At 46.8% G+C, this 13744-nt stretch overlaps 1 pseudogene; it reads right to left on the bottom strand.

Annotated features, from left to right (window-relative positions):
* Nucleotides 1-12755: 12755 nt before the first annotated feature.
* Nucleotides 12756-12855, bottom strand: LOC116540420 (annotated as a pseudogene).
* Between the last annotated feature and the right edge of the window lie 889 nt (nucleotides 12856-13744).

Here is a 13744-nt window from a genome sequence, read left to right as displayed (position 1 = left end):
CCAATGGCTAATTGTAGCTCTAGGACTCCCCAACAGCTTTGCCAAATTTTCCTTAGACTGCATAGCAGCCTAGAAAGCTTCCACCTATCTTTTCTTTCACAATCCTTCACTCAGTACAGACATTCCTCACGCAAAGAGAGGCCTGTTCATAGCGGACACATGGTGTGGACGGTATGGACTCAGGCCCCCTGAGAACCACATCCGGTAGCTCTACGTTTCCATTGCCAAAGCGGGGGATAGGTCTAGAAAAGGCAAGAGGGAAGGGCTTTTTTAGTTTTAAGGAACAACTATTTTTGAAACATAGAGCTTGACAGAAACATTAGTTGAAGAGTAATCCGAAGGCTGCACTGACTGTCATAGGAAGCAGGGAGGTCCCTGTTACTGAAAGTGCTGAGTCTGAGGATTGAGGCTATTTTGCAGGGATTTCGTCGCATGATACACAGGGGGTGCAGAACCTGATACATCCGAAAGGTCTGTGACTCTAGAAGTCATTCAATTTGATGCAAACACGGGTCTGGATACTTCCAGAATCTTAGAGTTGAAATGATCCTGAGTTCCTGCCTCTAAATGACATTTACATAAATGACAAATGTATTTATATAAAAGTGACCAGTGGACAACAATTCTTACTTGCTCCTGTTCTAGACCTTGAAAGGAACTCCAGGTGGCCAGCTAGACACCAGTGCCACCCTTCCCAGGGCATTAGCACCCTCGGTGGGTGTGGGACCCGACACCAGCCTCCTTGATAAGAAGCACTGAGCGACCCCTAGAGCCCTCGACTGCTCATGCCTCAGGAGTGCCGCCTGTGCTTGAGGATAAGGCTGTCACTTCCTTGCATCAGCAGAGGGTTGTCACAAAGCCAGGAGCAGGAATACACCAGGGCAGCACGGTGATCCCAGGCACGTGCAGCCACAAAAGGCTAGCATCCCATCTCCACCGGGGATTGAGAAGACTCACTAGCTTCCTGGGGCTGTGCTTGAGGGGAAATGGCAGGTAAAGAGGAGATCCCTGCTCACAGTGAAAACTTGTCTCCATAGGAGAAGAGTAAACTTTGTCCTGGAGGCTTGCTCTTGGCCAACTGCCATTCTAGGAAGATTCATCCACACTCCTCCGATTTCCCACCACTCGGCCCTCGGCCTGCTGTGGGCCAGCTCCAGCCTCCATAACTCCCTGAATTTGTTCTCATCAAGGTCACCAGTAACCTCCAGGTGTCCAGGCCTCATCATACTTGCCCTCCTGGCAGCATCTGGCAGTGTTGACCACTCCCATCTGCCTCCTTATCGGTTTTCTCTCAAGCCTTCATCTTTAATCCACACACATCGTTCCTTCAACAAATATTTATCGAGCATGTACCATGGGCCAGGCACTGGCCTAGGCACTGGAAGCACAGCAGGAAGGAAAAGCAGACATGATTCCAATCCTTATGGAATCCACACTCTAGCAGGAAAATCATACATTCCCTAAATAACCACACACACAAATGCTGAATGGCACTCAGATTCTGTGAAATATGTAAAACACTAAAAATTCAGCAGAGAATTGGGCAGGTACAAGAACAGGAAAACAAAAAAAGTTTAGGATTTTTCGCTTTTAAAAAAATCACTACATATACATACAGAAGGTACAATAAATTACATGGCTGTTCACAGTGAACTATGTACTGAGACACACAGCTTTAACAACTCAAGCCCACTCACAATCCAGTCTGACTTTCACAAACTAATTTCATGTTACTGTATTTATAGAACAAGACAAATATAGCGATCATTTATTGAACAACTGTGCTAAGCTTTGCATATGTTATTTAAATAGTGCTAGGTTTTGCATAAATTGCCTTTTCTAATCCTTTCAACAACCCATAGGAAAGTATAATTATCTCCATTTTACAGATGAGAAAACTGAAATTCAGAGTTTACCAAGCTGTCACATGGCAGGCTCTGCATATAAACCCAGATCTTCCTTTGGACCAAAAAAAAATTTTACAACAGAAATATCCGATCTTGCATATGCAAATGAAGCTTGCTCCATTCAAATATGTGCTCTGAAGACCACAAAATAGTCTTCCTAGGAACAGCTTTGCAAACCGGAAGCACAATCTTCTGAATGTTGTCATTGAAGTCAAGACTTTGTCCTCGAAGAATGGAGTTGATTTTCAATAGTCATGTGGAACATAGGCTGGTTGGCATTGGGGGCAGGAGGTCAGAGTGTGCCACAGAGCACAACTGTCCTCTCATCTGGCCAGCCACCCTCTGCCTGTGGTAGAACAGGCTCTCCCCGGCCCTACCGCAAGCACGTCTTCTGAGTCCTGAGTTCAAGGTGGCCACTCATGCTACCTCATGCTTCCGTCCAGTGTGTCTGGCCCCAAAAGTGGGTGTATGATCCAAGAAAGGCAAATCAGAAAACCTTTGTCAGATTTAGCATATCAATGTTGGGGAAAAAAAGGTCTCTCTTCCTTTTGGGTTGTGCATCAATATCCCATTGCTGCTATGACAAATTCCAACAAACTTCATGGCTTGAAACAACTTGAATTTACTCTCTTACAGTTCCAGAGGCCAGAAATCTGAAATCTGTTTCAACGGGCTAAATTTAAGGTGTCAGCAGGGCTGGTTTCTTCTAAAGGCTCTGGGGGAGGAGCTTTTTCCTCACTTTTTCTAGCTTCTAGAGCCTTCCCACATTCTTTGGCTTGTGGCCCCTTACTCCATCTTCAAAGGGCATCACTCCAAGTCCTGCTTCATTGTTCCCTCTCCTTCTTCCACCTTCAATTTTGTTTTTTGTTTTTTTTTCTGAGACGGAGTCTCACTCTGTCACCCAGACTGGAGTGCAGTGGCGCAATCTTGGCTCACTGCAACCTCCGCCTCACAGGTTCAAGCGATTCTCCTGTCTCAGCCTCCTGAGTAGTGGGATTACAGGTGCACTCCACCATGCCCAGCAAAACTTTTTTGTATTTTAGTAGAGACGGGGTTTCACCATGTTACCCAGTCTGGTCTCGAACTCCTAAGCTCAGGCAAACCACATGCCTCGGCCTCTCAAAGTGCTAGGATTACAGGCATGAGCCACTGTGCCCAGCCAACTGTCTTACCTACCTCTTATAAGGACCTTTATAACCACATTGGACCCACTCAGCTGATAATCCAGGATAATAGTTCCATCTCAAGATCCTTAATCACATCTTCAAAGTTTATTTTGTCAGGTGAGGGAATATATTCACAGGTTCCAAGATTAGGACATGGGACATCTTTTGGAGGCCATTATTCTGGCTAACATAGACTGCAGGTTTTGCTGGCTGCCAGTGACTATGACAGTCATGTTAAGAAGGCTTGACTGTAGGGTATGGGGTAAATAGAAAGAAAAAAAAATTAGAAAGGAAGAGAGCAAGAGAGAGACACAGAGTACCTTTGAACCTCTAGATTCCAGATGTCCCTGAGAGAACAACAGAATAGGAATTCTGGGCTGCGATATGGTGAAAGCCTGGCTAAGGATTGACAGAGATGTGGTTAAACCCTTTAATCCAGCTTTACCCACAGCCGCGTGCATGCTCAGATATCCAGATACTGCGTTTGGTCACTAGGAATTAAAAGTGAAAAACTACCATGTTTTAGTCAAGAGGGAGGTGTGACTACTAAAATAGATACTGAGGTCGGGCGCGGTGGCTCACACCTATAATGCCAGCACTTTGGGAGGCCAAGGCGGGTGGATCACGAGGTCAAGAGATCGAGACCTTCCTGGTCAACATGGTGAAACCCCATCTCTATTAAAAATACAAAAATTAGCTGGGCATGGTGGCACGGGCCTGTAGTCCCAGGTACTCAGGAGGCTGAGGCAGGAGAATTGCTTGAACCCAGGAGGCAGAGGTTTCGGTGAGCCGAGATCGCGCCATTGCACTCCAGCCTGGGTAACAAGAGCGAAACTCCGTCTCAAAAAAAAAAAAAAAAAAAAAGAATAGATACTGATTTTCTTTTAGTGGAAAGTAACCGACCCTAACAGTGCTCTTCAAAGACAGGCGCTGGGGTGAGCAATAAGATAAATACATAGGTTTTGGGAAAGGCATCTTGTATCCCAGATAACCACAGGAAAACAACACTCATTTGGAAAGCGATATATACTTGTTATTTTTCAAATAATTTCATCTTTTATAGAACAGATACTCCTTGTTTCTTCTCCTACTCTTTAATCCATTCTTAGAAAACGCATCCATGACTTGTTCTCAAAGAACCACTCAATAAGATTGCTGCTGATTGGGTCAGGGGCTGATACCCAACCCAACTGGAGCCAGTTAAATTCTCTTCAGGTATTTGAAATTGGAACGCAGAGCTGCTAGTTATAATTAAATGATGCTTAACCAGAGAGTCAGAGACAGCTGGCCTGTGCAGAAAGGAACCATGTGAATACACAGAGAAACAAAGGTGGGAGGCCAGGGAGAGAGAAAGAGAAAGCAAGCAAGAAGGTATTTGAAAAAATAACATCTGGGAAATATGGGCAAAGTGGATATTGGAATTCTTGGTATTATTTATGCAACTCTTCCATAAGTCTGAAATAATGTTGGTTTTTTTTTTTGAGACAGAGTCTCACTCTGTCGTCCAGGCTGGGGTGCAGTGGCGCAATCTTGGCTCACTGCAACCTCCACCTCTCAGTTTCAAGTGATTCTCCAGCCTCAGCCTCCCGAGTAGCTGGGATTACAGAAGCACACCACCATGCCTGGTTAATTTTTGTATTTTTAGCAGAGATGGGGTTTCACCAGGTTGGCCAGTTTACTCTCTAATTCCTGACCTCAAGTGATCTGCCTGCCTCGGCCTCCCAAAGCACTGGGATTATAGATGTGAGCCACCACAGCCAGCCTAAATTTTTTTAAGTTTCAATAAATAATGTAAACAATATAAGCACTCCAAGTAAAAGACACTGTTAGGAAATTAAAAAGCAAGTACAGACTAGAAGAAAATATTTTCAAAACATGTATCTGATAAAGAACTTACATCCAAAATATATAAAGAACTCATCTAAATAATAATAAGATTAACTCCAACTTTAAGCATTGACAATTTGAATAGTTGCTTCACCAAACACGATAAACAAAAAAAAGATGCTCAATATCTTTATTCATGAGAAACATGTAAATTAAAACCACCTTGAGGTGGACTTACATGCTCACTAGAATGGCTAAAATTAAAGACTGATAACACCAAAAGTTGTCAAGGACGTGGGACAACTGAAATTGCCATCCATAATGGTGGGAATGCAAAATGGGACAACCATTTTGTAAACGTTTTATAGTTTCTTATAAAATGGAACATGCACTTACTGTACAGCCCAGAATTTCTACTTCTAGGTGTTTACCCATGAGATAAGGAGACCTAAGTTCACACAAAGGCATGTGCTTTATTCAGAAATGAAACCCTGATATCTATCACCTGCTGAACAGATAAACAAATTGTGGTGTACCTATACAACAGAAAACTACTCAGCAATAAAAAGAAAGAACTACTGATATGTGTGAGAGCGTGAATGGCTCTCAAAAGTATTATGCAAAGTGAAAGAAATCAGACACCAACAGACACTGTAAATCCATTTCTATGAAATCTTCACAAAGCAAAAGAGTGACAGAAAGCAGATCAGTGATACTAGCGGCCCAGGTGTGGGACTGGCTGCAAAGGGGCTCATGGGGTAATGAAATGTTCTCTTTCATGATTGTGGTAGTGGTTACACAACTGTATCTTTGTCAAAGCACATCAAATTACGGTTTTTGAATTGATACATTTTAGAGCATGCAAATTATCTCAAATAAACTGATATTTAAAGTTGACTTTAAAAATCTCTTCTCCTTCAAAGCAAAGAATACATCAGGCCTCCAAAATAAGGAGCTAGTCTTTCACTAGCTCTTTGCAAGAAAGAAATGGAAAACACCTAAGTTCTCTACCAGGTCACTGTGCCTCACTGATAAAACATCTCCCTTTACTTTAACAAGTACATTGATTTCTCTTACTTGCAACCAAAAGAGCCCTAAGATATTTCTGATGCGAAGAAAATTAAGTTTCTTAACTAACTCAGGAAGTCCAAACTACCTAGAAACATAATGTCATAAAAATCTTCTAATATTGTGTGCCGATGGCTTTATCCCTTCTGGAATGCTAATTTTCAGCTTGCTGTCTTGCTAACATCACTCCAGGCGTGTTCGGTGCAGTTCACCGCCCAACTTGTACAACATCTATTCCAGGACTAAACTCATCATCCTGGCGGAATGGTATCAACGTTCATTATTCTCAGGGATGGAACAATTTAAAGTTCAATTAGCTGCAACTGCGCTCTTGAAGGAATAGCAATCTCCATGTAGATGAAGGCAGCCCAGTGCCGCCCTTGCTTGGACTATAGAATTCGCAAAGATCTGTGTTTCCAGCAAAGGGGGAAATGGCAGAGCCCCAGGTCCCATCTAACTCCCACGGGCTCCTGAACCAGTAGCTCCTGTCTCCAAGTCCTTGGGTCCCAAGTGACAGCTCCATGGAAAACATGACCTCCTTCCAATTATGAGCCCTCGTTGTACACGCCGAGAACAGCAGCACTCCCGGGCAGCGAGTCACACGGGGACGACCCCCGGCCACAGCATAATGGCTCGTCATGGCGTTACAATTCCATCTGATGCTGGGAGTTTCATCCAAGATCAGCAGCCAAACGTTTAAGGGTTTGTATCACGACAAACATGATTATGAGACAGAAAGGGCCTATTAGTTCTACTATGTAATTTTAAACCTCAAACAGTCAAAAAAAAAATACATACACACACACACACACACACAAACCCTCTTCATCTTCTCATTTGAGAAGCCTGTCATTATCACAGGGTCCCTAACAGCTCACTCAGTGGCTGGTTAAGTGCTGCTTCTTAGCTGACAAGACCTCATTCCGTGTTGGTTTAGGTTAGATGCAGGAGGCTGGGCCAGATGACCCGAGGAAGTCCCTTGATTCCATAAGCTGGAGTGTGGGATGCTGGATAGAACATGCCTTCCTTATTTGTTTTTAATCAGGAAATTGAAATTGCCGCTAAGAGGTTTCTGCACATGTGGGTCCAAGTGTGCACACACTGGCATTTGCGTGAGTGTGTGAGTCTCCAGGGACATGTGTGTGGCCATCCATGACCGATCATCCGAATGCTCTTCTCTAAGTGTAGATGGTCTCAGGGCATAAGCACAGGCTTCACAGCCTGGGCCTCTGTCTCCACGCTCTCATCCACTCTGATGGCCACATCACGTGGTAGAGGGTATTCCTGGGAGGATCTGATGAGCAAACACGTGCAGAAGCATGTGGTCAGTGTGCTTATATGTAGTCATAATAATAACGGAACAGCACAGTGCCATGCTGCAACAGTGTTTGTCTTAGTTTGCATTCTCCCACAAGTAGACTCTGCCATAAGGATTCAAGGTCAAGTAGTCTGTTTGGGGTGGGGAGTGGGAAGGAGACAGGGAAGAGAAGTCAGCCTATAAAGGGTGGCTTGTCAAACCAGCCACCGTTATGGGTGACAGGAACGTACCCCATAGGAACACTGTGGTCAGTGGCGTAGAATACACTCCTCAACGTTACCCGTGGCTGGGGGAGCTCATGGAGTTGCACAGCAATGCTGTCTGCCCCTGCCAGCAGCTGGTGGGCGGTTAGTTTCTCGGCACTTGCAGCCTGCTGTATACTAGGGCCGAGAGCAGCGGACCCCAGTATTTGGAATGTGGCCAGCTCCTGCTGAACCCCAGACCAGAGAGCCAGGAGCATGGGCTTGGCAGCAGCTGCTTTACGTTGGATTGGTGACACTGCAGAGCCACGTTTCACAAGCAAGGAACTAAACTCAGGCCAGGCTTCGATTCCAAAACAAGAAGTGTAAAAAGGGCAGTTTCAGGAGGAAGACGAGCCAAAAAGGGAGATCTTGCAGGCCTCTCTTTGCATTGCATTTGTGCCTCTCTTCACAAAAATAATTATTTTTCTGCTCTATGTAAACCTTGTACTAAGTACCGCAGATACAGTGCTGACCAAGACAGACTGTGCCCCGCACTCCTGGAGTTCTAGTTGGGTGCCTGCCTTAAACCATCACAAAAGCAAATAAGCAATTACAAATAGAGTGAGGGGATGTCAGGGAAGAGATCTCTGAGTGACATTTGAGCTCCAACCTGAAGGATGAGTAGGGGTGGCCAGGTGAAGGGGAGGGAAATTCCGAGCAGATGGCTTGGCATGTGCAAGGGCCCAGAGGCCAGAATGAGCTTGGCACTCTCCCTGCACTGGAAAAGGGAGCTGGAGCCTGGTGAGAGGGAGGGAGGGAGAAGTAGGGAAGGGTCATTACCAGGCAGTCTAGGGGCATGAGAAAGACTGGATTTTACCCTAAGTACTAAGGGGACCAATGAAGCAAGGGAGTGATCTCATTAAAATGAAATTCAGGAGAGCTCCTTTGTGCAAACAGGATACCCGGAGCAGCTCTGATCATCAAATGCTCTCTGAGCCCAGCTTCATGCGGAGTGTTGGGAGTGACCACTCTCCAGGAGCTCTGATGGCCACGGCACGAGGTCGACATGCTGAATTCTATGAGAGGTCCAAAGACAAAGGCTCAAAGGAGGTGAAGAGAGAGATCCAGAGAGCCCTGCAGGGGAAGACGGCATCTGAGCCAGGCTGGGAGTGTGGGTGACGCTGAACCTGAGTGTTTGCGTGGAGAGGGTATTCCAAGCAGAGGAGCCAGAGCAAGTAGAGGTGCAGCCAACCAGGCACAGCAGACCCTACACACTCTTCCTCCCTTCTTCTCCCAGTTAACTCCTGCATGTCCTTCAGATGGCTGCATCGGAGCTGTCCTCTCTGCTTCCCCAGGTGGTGGGGCCCAGGCAGGAGCTAATCTGAGGGGGCACAGCTCCTCTACTCACTTTGCCACTATGTTCAGTTTCTTAGCTGCAAGTGCAGGTCCCCATGATGGCTTAAGCACCTGGACTGGCTGCTCTGATCCCTGTGGGGCAATTTGGTCACTCAGGCTGGACTGGAGATCCAAAATACCTGAGAGTCAGCAGGAAGCCGCCCACAGGCTTAGTTGGGCATTGGTTGGGGAGGCTGAGTGGTGGATTCATTTACCTTCACCCTGGCCCCAGTCAAACCCAATGCAACGAGCAAAAAAACGACTACAACTAGCTTTCTTTTGGAGAATTTCCGCAAACCTCTGAGATTGTGTGTGTGATGTATTCACATACGTGTGTCATTGTGACTATGCATCTGGAGAGGTCTGTGAATGTGCTCCCATGTCAACGTGCATATAAATGTGTTCTCACTTGAATCCCTCTGTTTAATCCCCACTTTATTAGAGGAGACTGTTGTTGACTCCACTTACAGATGAGGAAACTGCATGTTTGAATAGTTTCCACAGTGCGATGTCAGCTAGACTCCTATGTGCAAAAGGACGTTTTGCTCCTAGAATTCTAAATCATACATCAACTCCTAGCAGGAAAGAGATTTTTACCGATCCTCAAGGTCATGTGACAGAGAAGAACCCACTTCTTTCCTGTAAAGCCCTTGAAATCATTGGCTCTGAAATAAAAGTATAACATTTTCTAATGCAGTCTATTATCACACGACTGCCACAGATATTAGGAAGATGCACTCAGTCCACTCCAGAGAAAGAAAACCACCCTCGTAAGGCGCAGCATTAAACGGCATGTCTCTGGCTCCTCTGCTTCCTAATAAAGGAAACGATGACTCTGATCTCTGAAGACATCTATTCTAAACCCATCGTGTGACTTACCTCTTTAAAAAACAAACGAATAACATTTAATTTGCTTGTAAAGGGTAAACATCGTTTTTGGGTTTCTAATGTATTAAAAACTTATGGGTAAAAGGCATTCTAATCATCTCGGCTTTCCAATCTCTTGAATCATTTCAGCTTTATGTCCGGCATTTGACAGTCCAAAATGACTTACAAAATGCTCATGTTAGCTCACATGGAAGAAGAGAGAGAGAGAGAGAGAGAGAGAGAGAGAGAGAGAGAGAGAGAGTGTGTGTGTGTGTGTGAAATTGCTGGCATTCCCTTTGTGCTGACTCCAAATAAAGCCCTGAAAGGCTTTGGAAGGCTTCCCTGACCTTACCCTTTTCCCTTCTTTCCTGAGAATTCCTGAAGCCTTCAGAGCAGGGCCCGGCACACAGCAGGCACCAGGAGGTGTCAGCTACTGGTATGATGATGGTGATAGCTGGCATCATCACCAACACGCCCTTTCCTCCCATGCATGCTGGGAAACCTGCATCCCCTCAGCCCGCAGTAGGAAGGAGCTTCCCAGTCCCTGCACACCCTGCGTTTTATCCTAGAAGCCAGCAGAGTCCCTCTCACCATGGCCCCTGGACCTCTCCACTTCCACTACCTTGGCCTTCCCTGACTCCCTCCAATTTGCCTTTCTCCATCCCATGAGACCCTGTGCTCTCTGTTCCCAGCCTGTACCCTTCCTCCCCATCTCCCAGGTAACTCCCGCTCATCCATGAGACCACGGCATCCAAACCATCTCCCAGGAGGCCTGCTTCCATGTCCCCGACTAGTCCTCTCCCCCCATGATGCACCTTCGTCACACCATGTCCTGCTCCTTCCGAGTGCATGTCACAGGGAAGTTCACACTTCTCTGGGGATGATCTGCCCCTCTCTAGAGCATCTCCCCTGTGAGACTGAAATTCCAAGAAGGCAGAGCCATGGAGCCCCAGAGCCCAGCACAACTGATCTGAAACAGCATCGGCACTCAGTAACATTAGCTGCATGATTTTACAGAAAGGGGTTTGAAGTAACAGTACAAGAAGGAAGGGACTAGAAGAACAGCAACAGCGAAGGGAGAGAGAATAAGGCCAGACGCTCACACTGGCTCTCCTTCATCCACCCTCTAGGCCTCTCCACCCCTCAGCCTGCCTCCTTCTCCAGCCGGGAGATGCAGATCCATGCTGGGAGCTTCAGAGCCCATCTGGCTGCAGCGAGGGGATTCTGCTCTGAGCTCTAAGGATGCACCTGGTACATCTCCAGTGACAAAGTGACTCCAAATAATACCCAGGCCCTGTGTCCAACCCTCCTCTCTCCACTCCCTGCCCTGAAGGGGAGTCTCACCACATTCCAGCACCATCTGCTTGGGCACAGCATGCCAGGTCCTGGCTGAGGGGCCCTGCTGGCAGCAAGGGTTCCTGGGCCACCATGGAACCAGCACCCACAGAAGGCAAGCAGGTGCCAGATACATGATCTGGGTCAGGGACATGGTGCCAGCTGCTGAGCCTCGTGGACAATGAGGGGGGAGAGAAGGAAGTGTCAGTGGGTGGCACATGGTAGAACAGCCAGCTCTGGGTGAATCTGGCCTAAATTCAAAAGTTTCACATAGCAACAAAGGATGGTATCCTGCTGGCAAAGGTGTGCCCTGAATCCAGAGGGTCAAGTTAAGGAAGGATTCCAGGCATGGAAAGGTCGGGAGTCCAGCTGGAGAAAAGTGGCCTAACAGTGGATCCTCATGTGCCCTCTGGGGACAGGCTCACAGTCCCTCTAGTACAAGGAGACACAGGGGACAGGGAGAGGGCCCACCAACAATGAATGCAGGGGGTGGGAGGCCAGGGCACTGCCCACTGCCGCAAGGCCCTTGGTGTTAGGACGAGGCTGCTGCCATCTGCTCTGCTTCAGGCTCACGGGGGGCCACTCCCTGGGTGCAGCTGCTGCTAGGAACGTTACTGGAAAGAGCAAGGCTCATAACTGGGGAGATATGGGTGCGAATCCCAGCTCAACCCTTGCTGGTAACCTTTACTGTGTGACCTCAGGTCAGTCAATGAACTCCTCTGAGCCTCCACATTCATACAATGGGAATCGTAAATCAGCCTCAGGGGGTGGAGAGGAAGACGTGCTTAGTCCAAGAGCCTACTATGTCCCCAGTGGTGAGGAAGGCTCTGGAGATATCACTGTAAGCAACACTGGCATGGCGCCTACACTGGTGGGCGTACGGCCTAATGACCAAGGTGGACGTTAAGCAACTCATCCCACAAATAAACACTTCATCACAAACTGCTATTGATTGTAGGAATAAAAAGCACCAGATGCTGGAAAGTGTTTAACAGGAGGACTTGCCCTAGTATAGGAAAAGGAGGTGCCAGAGGTCTTCTTGGAGGAGGTGGCAAGTGAGCAAAGTTCTGACAGAAGGAGGGGGCCACCCACTCTGTCTGAGGGCGAAGGGGCCGGGAAGCATCCTGGGAGAGCAAGGGACCCGTGCAGCAGCTTCTGGATGAGAAAAGGCCTACAGAATACCAGCAGGGCAGAAAGCAGCAGGCAGGGGTGGGGTCCCAAAGGGCACTGCCAACCTCACAGCATGTTGTGACAAGCATCCCAGGGCTGGCTTAGCAGCCACCAGAATGGCAGCGCCCAGCATTACCCACAAAAGAGCATCCCAGCCAGAAGCCAGGCCCAGCAACTGACACGCCCCTGGATGGCTTCCAAGTTATTTAGATGTTCCTTTGAGAGCACAGAGCAGCCTTCATCTACTGCCTTAGCTCCAAAATCTTGATCCCTTTGCCCTCAAATCAGGACTCAGTAACCAGAAACCTTTCTTCTATTTCTCCCAGGAAGTCCAGCACATGATTCTCAGGAAAATGGAGTTTTGGGAAGCCTGTGTTCAAATGCCAAGCTTCTCAGAGTAACTGTGCAGTGAAGGGAGGCTCCTGGCCCACCTGCCCACTCGACGGAGGAAACACAGTATTCATATGCAGAAATCTCTTTGTCAAAAGACCAGCAGGGATCTTTTTTATTTTTTTTTTTTTTTTGCACGGAATGCTTCACAAATTTGCATGTCACCCTTGCACAGGGGCCATGTTCACCTCTGTATCGGTCCAATTTTAGTATCTGTGCTGCTGAAGCAAGCATGGGACTCTTATGATTTAATCCTTAGGTTCTTCCTCCAAGGCTCCTTTTTTTGAGCCCCTGCCCATGAACTCCACAGCTACAGCTTCATAAAAAAAGGTGAATGCAATACAGCAGTTTCCCACCTCTCAACTAGTCTAAACCTCTGTGTCTTCGGTCTCTCCCTCTGTCCGCGCCGCCTCTTTCACAGTATATAATTAAGCCAAAAGAGATCGGAAAAACCCCTTCTAATCAATAATTCAAAATGTTGGTCTCCTGTGACATTTTTTTCATTACAATTCTCCAGGTCAGGCATTCATGAATTCCCCAGGATGGAGTTCCCTGCTGTGACACCAAAGTAGAATTAACCTAGTTTTGGAGTAATTATGTGTTTTTTAATTATCCATCTTTTTCTTTTCCTAAACAGCCAGAAAGAATGGTTTATAAAGAAAGAAAAATGTTATGGTCTCATGAGTTGGGCATTTGCAAAGAAGGAGATTCAAATGAGGGTACAAATTAGAGTAACAGGAAACATTTTGGATATTTGCTGAGTCAAGAAAGATCCATTTAGAAAGAGGTGAAAATAGTTCAAGCACCTTTTAAAAACCGTTGACATGACATTTCAGCTTTATAATGAGCACTACTGAGGCATCAGTGGTCTTGCCCTCTTTCTTTTTTTTTTTTTTTTAAGAAAGAATCTCATTCTGTTACCCAGGCTGCAGGGCAGTGGTGCGATCTCGGCTCACCGCAACCTTCGCCTCCCAGGTTCAAGCGATTCTCCTGCCTCAGCCTCCCGAGTAGCTGGGACTACAAGCGTGCGCCACCATGCCCAACTAATTTTTTGTACTTTTACTATAGACAGGTTTTCACAATGTTGGCCAGGCTGGTCTTGAACTCCTAATCTCAGGT

Source organism: Sapajus apella, unplaced genomic scaffold, assembly GCF_009761245.1.
Source record: "Sapajus apella isolate SASKATOON/1434 unplaced genomic scaffold, GSC_monkey_1.0 scaffold139, whole genome shotgun sequence".
Lineage (NCBI taxonomy): Eukaryota > Metazoa > Chordata > Mammalia > Primates > Cebidae > Sapajus > Sapajus apella.
The sequence above is the reverse complement of the archived record's forward strand: the minus strand, read 5'-3'. Positions and strand labels throughout refer to the sequence as shown.